The 21,986-nt window shown below is 29.3% G+C and overlaps 1 protein-coding gene across 7 annotated transcripts in view; it reads left to right on the top strand.

Moving 5' to 3' along the window:
* Positions 1-21,986, top strand: part of LOC119615475 (zwei Ig domain protein zig-8) — a 316,266-nt gene that overhangs the window by 127,396 nt on the left and 166,884 nt on the right. For all 7 annotated transcript variants that reach the window (XM_037971698.1, XM_037971641.1, XM_037971582.1 and 4 more), the window contains one exon: positions 5,785-5,807. The gene's annotated coding sequence lies outside the window, so the exon portion shown is untranslated. The remainder of the gene's footprint in view (positions 1-5,784; positions 5,808-21,986) is intronic.

Raw genomic sequence — 21,986 nt, 5'->3', positions numbered from 1 at the left:
TTCATACACACTTGAGCAAATATGTAGTTAGCCCAGCACATGCACGGTGGTCAATATCTGTGGAAAGTGAGAGGATAAGAACTTTCTCCTTAACTCATATTTTAATAATTAAATGTATTTTAATAATTATTTATTAAAATTCAAATGCTTGTTACAGATCGACTTTTAATATATTAAAAAACTTTTGCCAATCAAATTTATCTGCTTCATTCATTAAATTATTGATTCCACAAAATTGATCACTGTGCAGTGGGAATGTAAATATTTGTTTTGTGTCCTATGAACGTAGCTAAAATAACAAGGAGATATTTTTAAAAGGGTTTTACATTTAAATATTTTTAATACAATTTACTTACTTTTATCCAATTCAAATATTATTTCTAATCCAAAAATATTGCACATGATAAAATTAGTCTAGACAAACTTTATAAATAAGATAATAGACAGTTAGTTTGAAAGTTGGATGTAGGTTGACTTAAATCCGAAGAAAAACAATTTGGCCTCCATCGTCAATGGGACCCGATTACGACATTCGCAAGAATATCACAGCATGTATAAAACTTATTTGTAACGTTTTTGTTTAACGAGATACAGGTACATTTAACATAATTATGAGTTGATAAGCCTTATTCGTGGGTTCAGTTGTATTGGGGTAAGGTCAAATATTCGATCGCTTTTAATCGTCAAATGATAATACCACCGTCCCCCACTATAGTGATGTAAGGTATAAAAATAAACGTTTGGCTTCCCGCTTATGACTACGCTTATGTTTTTCATAAATTGTCAGTAAAAAGTAAAAGTATCTGTTCATTGTTCATCGAACAATACTAGAGAACATAATACGTGAATACGCAGGGATTTTAATGTTTACAAAGTTGTCACTTTTCTACTCATACACTTAATACAAGTTCTATGTATGTGTGAGTGGGTGAGAGAGAAAGACACAGTGTACATAGTAAACGAACGTTGTACAAACAAAAGGGTTAAATGCCTTAAGATAGTGACAATTAAAAAACATTAGGATGTCCTTGTTTTTAAATTGGCGTCATGTTGTTTGTTGTTGTTAGGTATTTGTAATGTTAGAAAACATAAAAAAGAGAAATATTTTAATTGAGGTCAAACTGTTGTAGTTGTTTTTCATTTCTTTTTCTTTTTAATATTTTGTTTATTCGCCTCCGGATGTTAGAATCATAAGGGAAATAAACTATATAGCCAACAAAAGCATCTACATCCGATGTTTTCGCATGAAAGCAACTAAACACACACATACACACACATACACACATTTTGAATGTTTGCTAAACATTTGTAAAATATTGCGTTCATATAAACATTTACTTTTGAGAAATGTTGCTTAAATTTAATTCAAATCACATACATATACACATTAATAGCGATCATAAATTTTTTAATGACAAGAAAGACATCCTCCTAATCCGAACATGGTCATGAAATAGATTTAGTGATGCCATTTTAACTAATAAAAGAAACATAATATCGGTTGTATAACATACACATGCTCGGTGTATGTGAGTGTGATTGGGTAATTGTTAATATACACTTATAAATACATATAAAATATGTTCGTATATATGCGATCACATCAGCGTAAATTTCGCACACTTCCGTTACACTCAACATCCGCCACAACTGTCACGCCAACATTAAAAAGCTTTAAAGCAAAACTGTGAAGAGTAAAGTTTGTTTTTTAGATTTTTTTATCATTCATTTTACTTCCCTTTATTTCGCATCTTTTTCCAAAACTTTATGACTTATTTAAAAACATTTGAAAAGAAAAAACTACATATATACATATAATAAAAACTAAACAGAATATATATTATATTTTCACTATAAACTGTTCATAATATGCATGAGTGTATATATTTTTCATATATTTTGTTTTTATTGTAAATAAAATTTATTTACAGTTTTCCATATTAAATTTTTAATATTTTTTAATATAAAGTATGTGAATAAGCAATAAATAGTTTAACTATTAGTTTTTTTTATAATTTGTATTCCCTACATCAATATAGCGTGAAGCTTAGATATACAAATTGTATTGGAGTCAAAAAACTTTTTGGTCACAGTTACATTGCTTTACATGCAATGATTAAATTTGATCCACGATTTCATGTAGCCCCCATTAAAATTGTCTATGAGAACGCCCGTTGAATAATGGCCAGTTTTATGGACAAGTATAGTGCATACGATATTTGACGCTAGACCGAGAAAAAATTACTTTTAGAATATTTCTTTAATATTTAACAGAGACATTAGAACGATAAAGATAAGAAACCCGATTTTCTATTTTTAATCGGCCATTTTTGAATATATTTTTCCAAAACTTGTCACGTTTTAATGACGGTCCCTACTTTCTCGATTTTATTGAAATGTTTTATGACATTTTACTATTTCTTAAATTACTTTTAAACAAATCTTTGGCTTTGTTAAATAAACCCAGATTTAATTAATATTAATTTAATGAAATAACTCCTCAAATTTGAAAATGAAAAAATGCCCCAACGAAATGAAATAACTCCGTAAATTAAAATGAAATAACACCCCATTTTGAGGATTTATTTCATATGAAACAAATCCCTAATTTTAAAATGAAATAAGTTCCCATTTAAAAATTAGACTCTAGATATAGAAAATAACAAATTATGGAACAAGAGTGGATCAAGGATTTTCTACTCTATGATATGTCCAACTACGGCTTCGCTTAATAAATATTTTCTAAATAGGACGCAAGGATTTATCACTCTATCATATGTCCAACACTGGCTTCGCTTAGTAAATATTCCCTAAAAAGCCGGCCTAAGGCCATACGCTCTTGATACAGGGAAAGTGTATTCTTAGCGAAGCCGGTGTCCAATATACCCCAGAGGATAAAACCCTTGCGCCCGGCCGTCAATCAAACATATATATTTTTTTTTTTATTTAAAAGTAATATAATGAAATAACTCACCAAAATTATTTTAAGGGATTTTTTTCATTTTTGAATTTTGAGGAATTATTTCATAATGAAATAACTCCCCATTTTAAATGTGAAATAATGCCCCAAAAAGCGAATTAAATCCCCAAATTTTGTTGTTTTTGCTTTTTGAACAAATTTTTAGGGAGTTATTTCATGGCGCCAAATTTAAAATGACGGATATTTCTTAGTACTATTTTAAAAAATTCGAATTTTGAGTAATATCAGGCTTGGTGAATAAGTATACATATTTAAAGCTAGTATAGATTATACCCTTTCATATTTTTTATAAATTTTTGTTATTAAATTTTCTAAATTTAATATACATGTATGAATTTTATATAAATATGTAACTCTCTGTGTTCCACTTTTTCACACTTCTTGCTTACACCGGATGGGGAGATTAGGTTCTTTAAAAAAAAAAAATTTTCCAAGTTTGGAATTTTTTAATCGACATTCCTGACAGCAGCCGAATATATATACATACTTATATATGTACGTGTATAATAGTATGTATGTATAAATAAAAAAATCGTAAATGTATTAACATTTCACTCCAAACACGTGTACACTTTGTGGTTTTCCATTTTGAAGGGCATTTTCCTATAAACGCACTTCAATAAATGAGCCAGTTTAGTGTTTTTATTAGTGAGTGGATGTTCCTTTATTGTGGATTACTTCGAGAATGAGATCTGGCATTGATTCAACTAATTTTTTAAGGAGATCGGCATCAGTTTCCTCCCAGACTTGTTTAATTTTTAGTTTTAACTCTGAAACTGTCATTATGCTTTCATTCTGGGCATTAGTTGCGTAAACTATGCGGGCCATGTACCCCCACAAGTTCTCCATAGGATTTATGTACGGACTGCATGCCGGCTAGTCCAAGAGGGGAGTGCTATGTTCATGAAACCATATTTTGGGTTGCTTAGAAACATGGATTGCTGCATTATCGTGTTGAAATATGCAGTCGTCTTCCATTTTTTCATCCATAAATGAAATGAGACCATCTTCATTATAAATTTGGCTGTTCATTTTTGTTGGAACGAAGCGTATTTTTGAATTTCCAGCTGCAGAAAAAGCTGTCCAAACCATCACACTCCCTCCACCAAAATTGCGATTTGACATACCTACGTCGTTTGACCTCAAATCATGCCAATAGCAAGAGTATGAATCTGGGCCAGCTAAATAAAAGATTTTTCATCTGAGGCAATTACTTTTTTCCCCTCATCTCCCAATTTCATTTATTTTCATGCAAATTTGAGTCGGTTTTCTTTATGCTGATTTTTAAGCATTGGCTTGCACTTGGGTTTCTTCCATTTTATGTTACCATCTGTTCATAAAATGTGTGCAACGTGTTTGGAAGTCCCAGGAAGGTTAAGTTTAGTGATTATTTAAGTTGCAATTAATTTATTGCGGGCTGGCTCTTGTTTAATGAGATTAAACTATCATCTTGTTAATTTTTTATTTCCTTTTGTAGGATTTCGTATTCCATATTTTGGACCTTTCTTGATAAAATTGAGAACAACACCTTCAAAACGTCCAATTTTGCGAGAAATTTCTCTATTAGAGCACTCTTGGTTACGAAAAAATTTTATTTAAATTTTTTCCTGGTCAGAAAGAGAAGTTCCCTTGGGCATCGTTTAAAGTTATGAAATTTTTCGATAAAAACCGAAAATTTTATCGGAAATGAAAATTTTGCTACAAAAACATAACTTTAGTTGAAAAAAAAACTAAAATTGTTCAAAAAAATTTCTTTGTCACTTTTTAAAAACAAAATTCGCGTCTGCGTTTATAAGAATCTTCCACTTAAATTAACAGCAAGATCATTTTATTGCCTTGTAAAGGAATATAGCAGAAGTGAGAAAAACGATTTGCTTACATTTAAAAAATACCGCCATGTCGCTTCTCATTTAGAGTCTTCAACATTGCTTTTGCACAAGAACAACAAATATATAACAAAAAAGGAGAAAAAAATTAAGTGCGTTTATAAGAATATTCACCAGTGTATTTGAAGCTAGTATAGATTATACTCTTTCATATTTTTTATAAATTTTTGTTATTAAATTTTCTAAATTTAATATACATGTATGAATTTTATATAAATATGTAACTCTCTGTGTTCCACTTTTTCACACTTCTTGCTTACACCGGATGGGGAGATTAGGTTCTTTGAAAAAAAAAAAAAAAAATTTCCAAGTTTGGAATTTTTTAATCGACATTCCTGACAGCAGCCGAATATATATACATACTTATATATGTACGTGTATAATAGTATGTATGTATAAATAAAAAAATCGTAAATGTATTAACATTTCACTCCAAACACGTGTACACTTTGTGGTTTGGAAACGATGCCTCCAGAAAACAAAAAATTCAACATTCTAAACAAATTTCTAATTTCAAAAAGCACAGTTTTCACAAAAAAAAAAAAAAAAAAAACAAATATTCGAGTAGGAGTAGAGGATAAAACGGCAAAAGTGGCAAATGTTCTCTTTAAATGTATTTAATATAACAAAATAAAGTTATTTTGATGTCTATTGACAATTAGGGTTCCAGAAGGGTTCCTTCAAAATAATGTTAACAAAAAGTTTTAATCGTTTACGCACCTTTGCATTTCAAATCAAAAAAAAAAAAGAAAACTTTACACCAAAGTGTGAACTACGTATACGTGCGTGCGGGTGAATGTTAAATTTTCATTCATTAAATTCAAATTATAAATATGTAGACATAAATATAAAATTATGAAAACAACTTTTTGTAATCAGTTTATATTAATATTTTTCTTTATTTTTATTTCTTTACAGAATCCACATCATAAAAACATCAGGTAAAAATCATTTGCTTCATTTAAACTCAATTGAAATTCATTTTATTTATGAGTATTTACGCTCTATTTGCCTTGTAAGCTCTTGGAAATTTATGTTTAATTAGATTTTAAAATATATTTAATTATTAAGTAAATTAAATTAAATTAATTAGACATGCATACACACATATAAAATATCGTTTTTTAGCTTAAATTTTTTGTTAATGTGAACAGACTTTAAGTTTCAGGTTCAAGATTCATAAAAATCGGTTAAATTCCTAAATAAACAATCAACAAGTACAAAAACCCCACATTACATTTACAGTGTCTCACATAAGTATTCGAATTTGGTTGTACTTTGAAAAGAAACATAATTTAATAATATTTTTGTCTGTGAAATGAATAATTAAATTTGTTATATTGTCTAGAGAGTCCTAAGGTATAATATCACACTCTTTAAAATTTGGAAAAATTACATTTACCTCAATTGATTTAACTTTTTTTTTAAAAAAGTCCATAAAATTGCCTCACAAAAGTATTCGAATTTTTCCTGTATTCCATATATGACCATATTATACGAAACACAAAAATTATAATCGAGTGGTTTTTTGCTTAAAATTGTGTTAAGGGGTTACTATCGACCGATATTTTTAGCCCATTTGTTCCACAATTTTGGAGCATTTGTACCATCTTTTCATGTAATATCATTAAAATGGCGATTTTTTACCATATTTGCAATTTTTTCCTTTTTTTCTGAAATAAACCCAAACTTTAATATTGGGATTTAATAGACCCCTTGAGGTATCTAAAAATAATAATTTTTGTTATAAGGATCTGTACTTAAAAGTTCCTAGATGTATTTTTGGTATCGTTCTTCTGTTTCTAATTGAATTGTATGTATCTTAAGTCCCTTTTCGTACCACTAGGGTCGATATTTTCCGACAAAGTTGGCTAGTATACATTCATGTACATATTAGCACTAATATATTTTAAATTTTCAATACATTATATCGGTATACAATTCCAAAACATGCCTTAACAAAACGTCATCCTATACAGTAGATTTGAGTTTTTACTATTCGTAACTTTCACGCTTATGTTGCCCATTACAATAACACTGTAAGTACAAAATTTTGGGTTTATTTTGATCATAGTAATCAATATTTAAACAGATATCGATATTTTTGAGTTAGACCATAATGATATAGTGGCATGCAGCCTGGAGGTCATTGGTATATAAAAATAATGATACTACCATATTGAATGGTGTTTCTTTAAGGCATGATTTGGAGTTGTACACTTCCACAATACATTGAAAACTTAAAATATATAAAAGCTGATATCTAAAAGAATATATACAAGAAAACTTTCCCCGAAAAGTTTTGACCCTAGTATTATGAAAATGGACTTAAGTTCCAATATATTGAATTAGCGACAGAATAATGATATCAATAATATATCTTGGATCGTTTGAATACAGATTCTTGTAACAAAAATACTATTTTTAGATACTCCAAGGGGTCTATTAAATCCCAATATCAAACTTTGGTTTTATCTCTGGAAAAAAAGAGAAAATACTACAAATATTGCCAAAAATCGCCATTTTAATGGTATTACATAAAAAGAGGGTACAAATCCCCAAAAATTGTAAACCAAATGGGCCAAAAATATATCATTTCGGTTGATAGTAACCCCTTAAAACAATTTAAAGCATAAAAACTAGTCTATTCTAAAATTTGTTTCGTATAATATGCTCAAATATTAAATACAGTAAAAATTCGTATACTTTTGTGAGGCAATTTTATGGACTTTTTTAAAAAAAGCTAATTTAATTTAAGTAAATGTAAATTTTTCAAGTTTTAAAAAGCGTGATATCAAACTTAAGGACTGTCTAGACAATACAACAAATTCATTTTTTTTTTGCACACAAAATATATTATTAAATTTGGTTTCTTTTCATAGTTTACCTATATTCGAATACTTATGAGAGACACTGTATATCGTTTGCCACAATTTTAAAGTTCCTTAACTTTAGCTTTTAAAATATAACTTTATAAAAACAAATTTGGATAAAATTATGATTTTCATTTTTTACAAAAAAAATCAATTTAAGTTTTTTGTTTAGCGTTTATGTAAATTCAACTCTCATGAAATAAATGTATTTACAAACCTCACACACATGGTAAATACACATCATATTTATGCATATAATATGTATATGCATTAGGGTGGAACAAAATAACTCTTTCTATATACTTGCATAACTCATGGGATTACTTGTAGATAACTAACCCATAAATTCTGTGGTACCCCGAAAAAATTTGAACCGTAAATTTGATTAGATCCACTAGCGCTAAAGCATGAAAAAGACTAGTAAAAATATATTTTAGAATACGCTCATCTAGAATCGATCGAAGTGGGCCAATCCGAAATTGAAAAAACTTTCGAGGCTAATAAAATTCAAAAACTAGTCTATAAAAGCCTAATTTGGCAATTTTGCTAGTAAAAGAGTTACAAAATGTACCCTAATATATTCGTATGAATTTATTTGATGTCTATATGAGAAGAAAAAATCTTGCATAAATACGAGTTGGTAGAATTTATAAACAAATAAAAATGTTGGAAAAAAGTTATGATGTTTATATTAAAATCTATACCTATATACAACCACATACAGGCACACGGACGTAAAAGTTCTAACTCTTGTATATATATTCCCCAAACAAATTTCCAGAGTTTTTTTTATTCTCTGCTTTGTTTTTGGCTTTTTTAGAGGGGTAAAAACGTATTTATTACCATTTAAGTCAAATTTACATACTTTTAATGTTGACGCTGATGTCGAAAAGTAAAATCATTATAAGAAAGATATGTACATATGTGTTTTTCACATAACTGTTGATCAAGATATATTCTCACTGAAACATATACATACATACCATTGTAAATGTAGATATATTCGTATTCACACACGAAGTGCAAAATGTTTGAATGTTTAAAACATTGGGGTATAAAGTTTTTTAAAATTGCACAACCGCTAAAAAAGTGGTCTCTATATGAAAATCAACTTTTTCATTTATGTTCTTATTTGTGAGTTTTATAAAACAAGAACAAAAACTCTTTTTATTTAAATGATGTTGCTGGTTTGTTGTTGTAAATATTATTTATGGTTAAAACGTCACAAGCATGTGCAATAAGGAAACTTTTATTTTAAATATTATGCGGAAAACTTAACGTTCATAAACACACTAAGCAGTTAGTTAATATTCGACGGGTTAAAATTAGTATATGAGTTAGTTGAATGTATGTATGTATATACGAAAGATTATTAACAGTCAAAGCAACTGATGACACTCCAACTAAGAACATTAACTCTTGAAATCCTTTTCATACTACATATGTAAGTATATATGTATTTAAATTTTGTATGTGTGCAGTCTGTGTGGGTAGATTTTTAATGCTCCTTTGGCATTTTTAGGAGCTGCACGCACACTTTCAATTTCTTGTGTTTTTCTTTCATTCGTTAACCAGGGACAAATGGTGTCAAGTGATGTACTACGAGTACCACGTGTCTAAGGATAAACAAAAACATTTACACAAGTTGAGATAAAACTTTCGCTATGAAGAATCTCTTCATTCATATAAATATTACAAACATAAAAGCCCTACTTACGCATACATGCAGAGAAATAAATATGTTTGGCAATCATTCTATTCTAATGTTCATACAAGAAATTCAACAATATTTCGACCATTGTAATCAAATTTCTAGTTGTCGACCTGTTAATCTAAATCTATCATTCAAATGAATGTTGCAATCTTTATATATAGAAATGAATGTGTGTTTGTTTGTATGTTTGAACGTTATAGACTACTAAACAGCTGAACCGATTTTCTTCAAATTTTCACAGCGTATGTCTGCATGTCTGGAATAGGTGGGCTACTTTTTATTTTGAAATTCCAAGTGGGCGGGGTGCCACGCCCATATTAAGAAAATATGAAATGCTTATATTTGAGATAATATAACAGTTAGAGTCCTCAAATTTTGTCGGAGCCACTTTAGTGTCAATATGATTATTTAGGACAAAAAGTAGGCGGACTAGCATTAAGGTGCGTGGCACTTCCCATATATATCAAATACAAATTCTTTTATCTTGGAAACTATTACAGTTAGAATCTTTAAATTTTGTACGAATAACTTTAACATCCATTTAAACATTTTGGTTAATAAATTGGCAGACTAACCATGAGGGGAGCGATACCTCCCATATTAATTAAATACAAAAATTCGTTTATCTGGGAAACTAATGGAACTAAATTCTTCAAATTTTGAACGAAGAACTTAAATATTCATCTGAACATTTTGGAGGAAAAAAAGCGGACTTTCATTAGGGGTCTTGAAGCCCCCATATGAATTAAATAGAATAATTCGTATATCTGAGAAAATATTAGAGCTAGAACCTTCACATTTTACTTGAAGACTTTTGACATTCATCTGAACATTTAGAGTATAACGGGCGTACTTTCAAAGGGGAACTTTGCACCTCCCATATGAATTAAATATAAAATTTCGTTTATCTGGGAAACTAATAGAACTTGATTCTTAAAATTTTTGCACAAATTATTTTAATATTCATCTGAACGTTTTGGGGAAAAAGTGCGGGCTTTCATCTGGGGAGCTTGAAGCCCCCATTGAGAAACTATTAGAGCTAGAATCTTAAAATTTTACATGAAGAACTTTGACATTCATGGGAACATTTAGAGAATAACAGGCAGACTTTCAATGGGTGGCTTGGCACCACATATATGAATTAATTACAAAATTTCGTGTATCTTGGAAACTCTTATATTCTTCAAATTTTTCATAGATAGATAGAAATTGGCGATAGATAAAAACAGGCGAACTTGCAATAATTTGCTTGACAGCTCTCATATGTAACATATTGTAAATCTGGAAAACTATTGTAGTTAGAATCTTCAAAATCTTTAAGTGGGTTTTTTATTTATACATATTGCTTTCAGGGTAGCAAAGCACACTGGGTATAGCTAGTATATGTATAAATATGATTTCAAATGTAGATATATAATTTGTATTGCGACAAACATATGTATTTATTTATATATGTATGTGTATGTACTTGTTTGATGTTATTATATACTTATGTATATATGTATGTATGATTGCTGCAATCACACGAATGATAAATATAACATAATATGATTGCGACAACTAGTTACCATAAAATTTTAGAATTTTTTGTATTCATAATTTTTTTTTTCTCAAAGTGTACATGCACACAAAAGAATTTGTGCTGCAAATTAAAGGATAGAATTTTATTTGCTTAAATGTTTAAATGTTTGAAAGCTTTTATGCAAATTGTGCCACATGTTATTACTATTCGGTTAAGCATATTACGCGTTAGAATTTCTCATCAATTTTATTTTTCTCCAAAGACTTTGTTGAAACGTAAAATTTTGTTTAACGATTTTTTCATAAATTATTTTACACTTCAATGAAGTCATAAAGAAAATTTCGAATCATTTTACCATGAACGGAAGTCTTTCATAAATTTGGTTGTTGTTTTTTTTTTACTCCTTTTAGCCTGTGTTTGTAGAATTATTTTTACATCGATACATCAACGAGAATGCCAAATTCGCAGAAAATATAAAATGATACAAATTTTTATTTGTAAACTTTTTATGGTTAGATACATATACATATTTAAGTACAATATACATACATATGTATACTTATAACAGCCAAACATTAAAAATATTTTTTTTAGGAAAATTGAGAATAATGTTAGCATGATCCTTTGTTATTAAAATTTTGTTTATACGGTTTAAAATGTTTACAACAAATTTGGACAAAATTTAGTTTAAAAATTTTTGACTTTAAACAATACTAGTATATTTGCCGTAGTTGCACGCCCCCTATTGCTAGTCCGCTAATTTTTTGTCCTAAGTATTCATGTTGATACTAAGGTGGCTCCGAAAAATATATGACTCTAGGTGTTATATTTTCTCAGATATACTAATTTAAGGTTTTCTTTATATGGTAGGGGCTACGCCTACTATAGATAGTCCGCCCATTTTGCCCCCATATGTTTATGTAGATGTCAAAGTTGTCCATACAAAATTTGAAAACTCTAGCTGCTGCAGTTTCTGAGATATGTAATTTTAAATACTTATTATGTATGTGGGCGTGTCACTTTGCCCACATGAAATTCTAAAATAAAAAGTAGCCTATAGTTCCTTCCAGACATACAGGAAGAGACTGTTTAGCCGCTTGGACGTCTATAGACTTCAAACAAACCCACAAACAAACAAATAATCACAAATTCATCATTTTTATATATAGATACATAGAAAATAGATATTTACCACTTTAAAATATTGCACAAAATAGTAAAACTAGTAAAATGTTTATGTAAACGTACAGACTTCTAATTTAAAGTTTTAAAGATTTTGTTTAAATTATTTCACATTAAATTTAAATATTCAATACTTTCAAGTATGTATTCCTAAAATCGATTAGACTGATTACGAAACTCTTGCTAGTTTTATATGTTTTATTTAATTTTTTTCGCCAATATTCGTGTAGAACATTGAACAAAAGCCATCAATCACTGCCAGTGATTTTAATTTTCGCTTCAATTTCAATTGTAATTACATTAGTAAAATCGCTTGTATCTGTTCGATATTTTTATGTGCATCATGCTGAATTGTTTTATGTTTAAAGTGCATTTGCACAAGATTTATTGATTCATTCGTGTTTATTTAGATTCGCAATGAGCCATACAGAAATGGAAGAAAAAAAATGAGAAAATATGTATATATGTTGCAACATATTTACAGATATTTATTTAACAAACAATACAAAAGTTTTTATATAAATACCAAGCACAAATGTACAAATGTCATTGATTTATTTGAAACTAGGCGTTTACACTATGGAATTTTAATTTTTATTAAAGAAGTAAATGTTCTTGTAATTCGTTCAACTATTTGAAAAAAAACACGTACTTGTAAAGGAAACTGCTTAAAACAATCATCAATCTTTGTCCAACAAACACCAAACAAATGACCAGTGACAAACGATTCTCAAATGCATAAAAGGTACGAGAACTGAAAAACTAAAAATAACAACAATGTTTGTGGAGAGAACAAATTTATTTAATTTTTATTATGTACCTCAATCAGTTCCATATAAAGCAAGTATGAAAGTTCTCGAAAGTGAAACTAATTGGAAAGGTCTTCGAAAGACCTTTCATGTGTATATCACATGAAAGGTCTTTCATGTGATCACATGGTATCGAATAATCTCAATCTGTCAAGAAATCGATCACACTATTTATTTTCAATATTTAAAGATATTAAACTAATTAATATAAAACCGAATGTAATTTAGAACTATTTACTTACTACAAGGCAAGTAAAAATAGTTACATGGAGGAAAGTAAATTCTGGTTCCAAAGTATTTTCATTTATTGCCATTGTGAAGTGTTTATATGGAAAACTTTAAAAAACAAGGCACGTTCAATTAGAAATAATATTTTATACGATTTTCGGAGTGTTGGTAATTATTTAGTCAATATAAAATCTAAAAAAGTATGTACCAACTGGGGTGTATTTAATACATTCACACTTACATTTTTTATGTTTTTATTCAAACGCAAATAGAATTTTACGTACATTTCTTATGTAAAAAAAACTAACAATGGCGTAGAGGAAACACAATGAAAAATAGAAGAAAAATATGAAAATGAATGAATGACACATTGACAAAGGACATGATGGGAGACGACATGCTTTTAATGTTCTACCGGTTATTGTTGAAGGCAAGGATGGTGTGGTGGTGATGCTAGTGATGATGGTGATGGTAATAATATACAAAGATGAAAGCAACTACATTTGACAGCGCACTAATTTAGTGTGAAAAGTGTTACAAACATTGCCATTACCGAGCAAGTTACGAGCATTTTAAGGGAAATAAGAGTACTACATACACGTAGTATTATATTTACACTTGTATACACAGACATAATTCTTGAGTGCTTTGCGTCCTTTACTTTCTTCTATAAAAAAAACAGTTTTAAGAATAAACCTTTCTTCTTCCAAGGCTTAGAATACAATTTATTTTCCATGGTACAAGCAAGTTCATCTTTTTTGCTTAATGTTTCTTATAACAGAAAGGATAATGAGGATGTAGGATGCGTGTGATATCTAAGTAGGTGTATTTGTAAGTGGTATGTTTTGGGTATGCATATAGTATGTATGTGTTTTTTGTTGATGTTGTTCTAAGGCTTTGAGAGCATTATCTAAAGCACCGGTATACTTAGTATCAGACATGTTGTGTGTATTTAACATTATGCAGACATTCGTTGGACAATTTGGTTAAAAATTATAGCATAATAGATATTTTATTTAAGAAAAATATTTTTTTATCGATATATGCATTCTTTGTATAATTTTTTCTCTAGTTTTCTTCAGGATGTATTGTTTAAAAGTAATTCGGTAAAATCAATTATAGTACATAATTTCAATATTGATATAAAATTCTATTCATATGTATAAATTGATAAGTACTACAGATTATTTATCATGATCAGTTTATAATAGTTCCTTACTTTCACATACAAAGTAAATTAAACTCATAAATTACTTCATAGGTTAATTAAATAAAAAATAATTAATAAAAAAAGTGTCTATTATTTAGTATTATTTTGCGTGGAGTCGACCAGTGTTATTTTATTTAAAAAATATATATATATTTGTATTTTCAGGAAAAAAAAAAAATACAAAAACAAAAACAAAAACACACTTTAACAAACCAAAATAAAACCACTGATAACTTAATGAATACAGGGGTCAATATGTAAAAATATCCTTTAGAGTCCATTTTTATTCTAAAATATCGGAAAGATCTAGGCTTAATGCTAATATCTGAAATACGTACATTGTACAATATTGATTATATTATTTTAACTGTGCTAGAAATGTTAGCAAATAGCAAACCACATTGAAATGATAACATAATAAAAAGCGAAAAATAATTGTACGTTAAATGTTAAAATTGTGTTACATCTAAAATGCTAAAACTAAATACTACGCACACACAAGAATATTAAAATACATGAATACATACATAAGTACAACAACACTATAGAATCATTAAACAAGTGTTTGTGCTTTTAACTTGTCAATAAATTTCAAGCCTTAATGGTCAGTGACACTATTTATGTTCCCCAGTTGCCACCGAATGCTGCTAGTACGTGCCCTAACGTAAATGTACGCTTCAATGATATTATTGTCATTCTAATATTGGGTGTACAATACGGAAAAAGCCAGAAAGTTGTTGTGTGATTTTCATACAAAAGACTAAAAAAGCTGTTTCCAGGGACACTCTGTATTGTTAGTGTTTTCCATAATTAATATGCATTAGGGTTTTAAGTTTTTATTTCAGTATCTAATCATATACAGGGGATTTTGGACCAAAGCATTATATTCGGTTAGATAGCATTAATGACATATCGAAGATAAAACAAAATCCTATCAAAACTCTTGACCAATCGCAATCTATTACTGATGATGTGGGCAGAAGACTGAAGGATATGGAGAAGACAATGAAACCTCTAATGGACTCTCATTTCCCACCTGGTATGTCGGGTACCATAGATAAACCAATATTGAGGGAAGGAACACAAAGATAGTTATTACAACTTGCATGGTTAAGCAGGAATGGTATTTTCCCTACACTTTTGCGGTTGGAGGCGATACTGGTGTCGGTTCATCTATCAAAGATATTCAAAGAAATAATTGTACGCATTCGCATATACCCCAATTAAATGGCAAGATGCAAGGGTAATATTTATACTCCAGAAATCCTAGTTATGCAACGACCAATAAGCCTAGCCGATAAGTGGAACCTTGGAACGGATAGTCCATGCTCATATATAAGCAGCAATCCTCTATAAAATGACGATCGGTTGAATGAACTTGTCCACTGTATAGGTAAATCCTTTGATAGCAATCTGTATGCAGTTTTATGGAAACGAAGGAGTATATCGCGGAACACCACAGGGTGGTTTTTGTCCCCTTTACTCTGGATAACCACGATTAGCCTCCTAAGGACCCAAACCAAGAAAGGACTAATACCTGTATGCAATACTTCTAAAGGGAAAGGATGAAGAGGTTCTGAATACAGTCTTAAGCTGGGCTCAACCGATAAGCCTTAATGTTAACACAGCGAAACTGAAATTTGTCTTTTCACAAGAAAAACAAACATGTTTATTGTTTATTGAATATAATGTCCTGGGCCAGAAAATACCCATAAGCAGAAATATACTACCGCCTAGTGGTTCGATTTTTTCATGAAACTTTAATTCTATAATGATAATGAATATGATCCTTAATATAGACATACATATGGGGCATTTCACGTCAAGTGAACCAACTTTTGAAATCGATGTCTTCCGATCGCGATGAAATTTGCACCATAGTTAGTTCTATTGGATAGTAATTCAGACACAATTTTTTCGACAAGATCGCTCGTGAACTTTCTAAGTTAGAGGCGGTCAAAATTTGACATTTTGGCCATGCAGGTGTTTTTTCTCATCCATGTAACTTATTACCTATTGTTCTTAGCAAAATGTGTCCTAAATAGTTTAGATAGCTATTTATGCAATCTTTCGAAAAAAAAATTAAAAAAAATTAATAAAATATTTTTGATTTTTTTTTTAAATCAAAAACATTTTTGACTTTTTTTCAAAATGGGCCCTTTTTATTATTTTTTTTTATTTTTTTTAAGAAAGCTTAAGTCTTTTCCTAAGCGATCTATATGGTCGCTTAGTGGGATGCGAGTGGGATATCTATCAAAAAAAATATTTTGTAATATTTTAAAATTTTTGATTTTTTTTTCAAAATCAAAAACTTTGTTGACTTTTTTAAAAAAAATGAACCCATTTTTTAATTTTTTTTTTTTTTTTTTGCTCAGAAGAAAGCTTATGTGTTTTCCTTTAACACCCTTTTTGTCGCTTAGTGGGATGCGAGTGGGATATCTATAAAAAAAATGTTTTGTAACTCAAGGCGTTATTAGATTCAGCACCTGATATTTTAACAATGAAAATCACGTGCGCTGAAAACTACCTCTAGGATTGACTAAAAAAGCCGCAAGATACAAAACTCAGACAAATTTTGGGGGTGGAAAATTAATAGCGGTCGGCCTCATATTGCACCCTTCCAGTGGCTAAAAAAAAAGGAAAAAATTGTATGTCTTGAGTTACAAAACATTTTTTTTATAGATATCCCACTCGCATCCCACTAAGCGACAAAAAGGGTGTTAAAGGAAAATACATAAGCTTTCTTCTGAGCAAAAAAAAATTAAAAAATGGGTCCATTTTTTTAAAAAAAGTCAACAAAGTTTTTGATTTTGCAAAAAAAAATCAAAAATTTTAAATCTTGAGTTACAAAATATTTTTTTTTGATAGATATCCCACTCGCATCCCACTAAACGACCAAAAACGTTTTAAAGGAAAAGACCTAAGCTTTCTTTTGAGAAAAAAAAATTAATAAAAAAAGAGTTCATTTTGGAAAAAAAGTCAAAAAAGTTTTTGATTTTTCAAAAAAAAGTAAGAAATTGTATGTCTTGAGTTACAAAACATTTTTTTTATAGATATCCCACTCGCATCCCACTAAGCGACAAAAAGGGTGTTAAAGGAAAACACATAAGCTTTCTTCTGAGCAAAAAAAATTTTTTTTTAAAAAAAGTCAACAAATTTTTTGATTTTGCAAAAAAATTCAAAAATTTTAAATCTTGAGTTACAAAATATTTTTTTTGATAGATATCCCACTCGCATCCCACTAAGCGACCATATAGGTCGCTTAGGAAAAGACTTAAGCTTTCTTAAAAAAAAATAAAAAAAAATAAATAAAAAGGGCCCAATTTGGAAAAAAAAAGTGAAAAATGTTTTTGATTAAAAAAAAAATCAAAAATATTTTATTAAATTTTTTTTAATTTTTTTTTCGAAAGATTGCATAAATAGCTATCTAAACTATTTGGGACACATTTTGCTAAGAACAATAGGTAATAAGTTACATGGATGAGAAAAAACACCTGCATGGCCAAAATGTCAAATTTTGACCGCCTCTAACTTAGAAAGTTCACGAGCGATCTTGTTGAAAAATTGTGTCTGAATTACTATCCAATAGAACTAACTATGGTGCAAATTTCATCGCGATCGGAAGACATCGATTTCAAAAGTTAGTTCACTTGACGTGAAATTCCCCATATGTATTTTATTCATTTTTAGTTTCCTTAAGAAATATTTGACTCTTCTTTGAATTTACAGTTGCTATTTAATGTTCATTAAATTAAATCTTCAATTTAATGCTTAATTAAAAACATCCTATCGAAAGTCTTATGAATAATCTTGTCAATTTAACCGAGCTTTAAAATAATCAGTATGCTCAATTCTAAAAATCACTTGATTCGATTTTTTTTGGCAAATAGTCCTTTAAATGAAAAATCTCCCTTCGAAATTTAATAAATGTACGTGTTTTATGTAATCCTGTTTAGATGCGGGACATTCCCTCTTATTTAATACACCATTTTACAGTTGTTCCACAAATAAAATATGTAAATCACTGTATAGGAGAGTGTGTGAGTGTTGTTTAAATGATTGTGTGTATACTTTCGATTAATAGACCTTTATAAATTTCCATCTTACGCATGTCAGTAAGTAAAATGTTTAAGATTTTTATGTCGTTTTACTTTTTTTGGGCTCCTTCTCCTTGACCAATTGTCAGTTTCCGGTCTATTTACTTTTCTTTTTTAAATTTCCCTTACACATTCATTTTCCAACACTTTAGACTATTGAGTTAAATATACAGTAGCAGCAGCAAATCCTAATAAATGTTTGAAACTTAATTATGCTTTAAATGAAACACTTTGAAAATTTTGTTGTTGCTGTTTATAACTAAAAGTGGATTACGTTGCTAAGTGGCTTTCGTAGTTGATTAGCATTGTAATTAATTACCAATGCCAAAGTCAAAATAGAAAATATGTACAAACATATATACATATATATATATATATATATATATACATATGGACATAGGCCAAACAAGACCAGACACTTTGTGTTTGTCAGTAGAATTACATCTACATATGTATGTATGTATAAACAAACTTTACACAAATTCATATATAGAGACATTGGATGTATGAAATGGACAATTTATTGTATTAAAGCAAAAGCAATTAATTTTAAAATGGCACTAACAAAACCAAAAACATAAGCTTTTACTATGTATGTTTGCAATATTCGCACAATACAAACGAACGTAATGTAATTTATGTATATTTAAACAAAATTACATACAAGTATAAAAATTTTAATATTTACATCTTAAGAATGAGGAAAGTCATTATTTATCTATTATGGACCGATTCTCATAAAATCGGTAGATAGATTTGTGCTCGTAAGAAACTTACTTATATCGAATTTCAGCGCTATACTCGTATTTTCAAGCCAGTAGTGAGCGTTAAAGTAATTTTCTGAGGGGGACCTTATATGGAGGATAGGGTAAATTATGGACCGATCGGTAGATTTTTGCTCGTAAGAAACTTATATCAAATTTTAGCGCTAGACTTGTATTTTTAAGCCATATATGAGGGGTAGGGTCAATTATGGACCGATCTTCATAAAATTAGGTAGATAGATTTGGGCTCGTAGGAAACTTACTTATGTCGAATTTCATCACTATACTCGCATCATTAAAACAGTTATGACTGTTAAAGCTGTTTTTCGAGGGGCCACTTGTATGGGGCTATGCGAAAACGTGACCGATATTGCCGTTTTTCAATACCAAACAAACTTATAAGAAATACTTGTTTGAAATTTCAACTCTCTAGGGCTTTTTTTTTTAACAGACAGACGGACAGAAACAATTTTTGGATTATACCAGTGTTATAGTAAATGAGCGATATATGTATGTATATAACCAGTGAATATTATAGTACCCAATGGTTCCAACGAAATGACAAAATCAAAATATGTACCAACTATTAGTACCTATATGGAGGTTGTAAGACTATTTTTGTTTTACTATTTTTTTTTGCTGTTCTTTTCTCATTTAACAACAAAAATAACAACATGGCTGCCATGAAATTATGTGCACTACAAATAATTCTATTTGTGTCAAAATAAGTCGAAAGTCATAAATAATTGTCCTCTGTTCTAAATGTGGCATAGAAATGTTTGTGTATTTCAGTGTATGTATGTATGTATTAGGGATGCCAGTCCCGAAATCCCGATCCCGAAAATCCCGGGATTTTTCGGGATTAGAAAATCCCGAATCCCGTGATTTGCAAAATAAATCCCGGGATTTTTTCGGGATTAGGATATCGCGAATCCCGGGATTTTCAAAGTGAATCCCGGAATTTATTACAAAAAAAATTTTTTAATTCTTTTTTGAGCCATAATTTCATTCAATTCGCTTCAAAATTACGATCTTTGTTTATTTTTGACTTATGCAGAACAAAATTCAGCACAGCTATTCTTGTACATTTTGAACCTTTTATTTTTTAAAGTGGTATGATACCAAATATAGTACATACAAATTTATTTTTTCATTTCGTCGTAGACACAAAAAGTATACACATTCTTTGTCTATAGTAGACACAAATTTGGACCAAAATTAACACAAGAAATCCTGAAAGCACCTCCTCTGAAAACCAATTTGATGCCAATGTTAATATCAATACATTACAATCAGCTATTTGATGAGATTTATTTTTAAAAAAGAATCGATTTGAATCTACAAAAATTGTGTAATATTCAATTTCTGCGGCTTTTCATACAAATTATCATATTTTTTTTAAATTGATTCTCTTAAATGGAAAGTATTTTGTTGTCTGCGTAGTATTTTGTAATAACAAACCATTCATCGATTGAATCGTACCTTTTCAAATCTATTGATTTCAAATCGTTCGAATACCATCACATACCGGAATATTTATTTAGTTTATTTCGGCACAGTCAAATATAAAATAAAATTTTAAATGATATTTAGAAGGTTTTGCATTACAACCCAACAAAAAAAGAACTTCCAAAGAAGCGAAAAAGAAGTAGAATTTACTCCATGGAAGTACTGAAAAATAGCTGAAGAAGTGATGATTTTAACACAGTCTTGTCATAGGAGGCATGTCCTTTTTATTTGATTCCAAATTCACTACTTCTGAAGTCATTCTCAAGAAGTAATTTTTATGATCTTTTTTTAGAAGTTATTCGGAAGTGAAATTGTATTAGTATAGAATACAACTAATTTGCCTTAAATAATTTTAACATTAATGAGGGTAATAGATACATATAATAAAACAGAAAATATCTTCAGCTTTAAAAAAAATATAATTATTTTCCAATCTTCGGAAGTCTTTAAACGTCACTTCCTAAGAAAGTTAAAAAATTCACTTAGTGCTACTTTTAAAGTGGTGATAAATGGTATTATTTTGGAAGTATTTCGTTTTATTTTTGCTTGGATGCTTTCTACAAATCTAAGTGATAACAGTAAAGGTAAATTAAATTGTTCTGAATGTAGATAACATGTTCCAAAGAAATGGTTCATTTATGATCTAAACTGATATTCGAAGGATTGAATGTTATATCTATTATAACCTACACCACTACAGTGGGGAGGGTATTATACGTTTGTGCTGATGTTTGCAACGCATAAAAATATTGGTCCTACACCCACCTTAAAGTATACCGATCGAATCAGAATCGCTTTCTGAGTCGTCGTTTGACCCTAGCCCCCATTAAAAAATATCTTAAACGTCCAAAAATTTACTTATAACCATTAGTATCGCGATGACATTCAGCATAACTAACCTTCATAAAAAATTACATGCCTCTTCCCCATTGTTTGAGGATCGGCCCATATTTGACCCTAGCTCCCATATAAAGCCTCTTTTAGAAATTTAGTTTTTCATCAATAAATTGCTTAAATACATCGGAATTAAGGTAAAATTCAACAAATTTTTTATGAAAAATAAATAATTTATCTTCTGTCGATTAATTTTCACAAGATTAAACAATTTTCTTCACAAACATGAAGATTTCAGATTTTCATGTATAAAATAATTAAATTTATGTATTCTCGAAATCCCTAAAAATCCCGGGATCACGAAAAATTTTCAAAATC

This window comes from Lucilia sericata, unplaced genomic scaffold (assembly GCF_015586225.1).
Source record: "Lucilia sericata isolate MDLA Ls3-8-SP2 unplaced genomic scaffold, ASM1558622v1 Contig000002F_arrow, whole genome shotgun sequence".
NCBI classification, from domain to species: Eukaryota; Metazoa; Arthropoda; class Insecta; order Diptera; family Calliphoridae; genus Lucilia; species Lucilia sericata.
The sequence above is the reverse complement of the archived record's forward strand: the minus strand, read 5'-3'. Positions and strand labels throughout refer to the sequence as shown.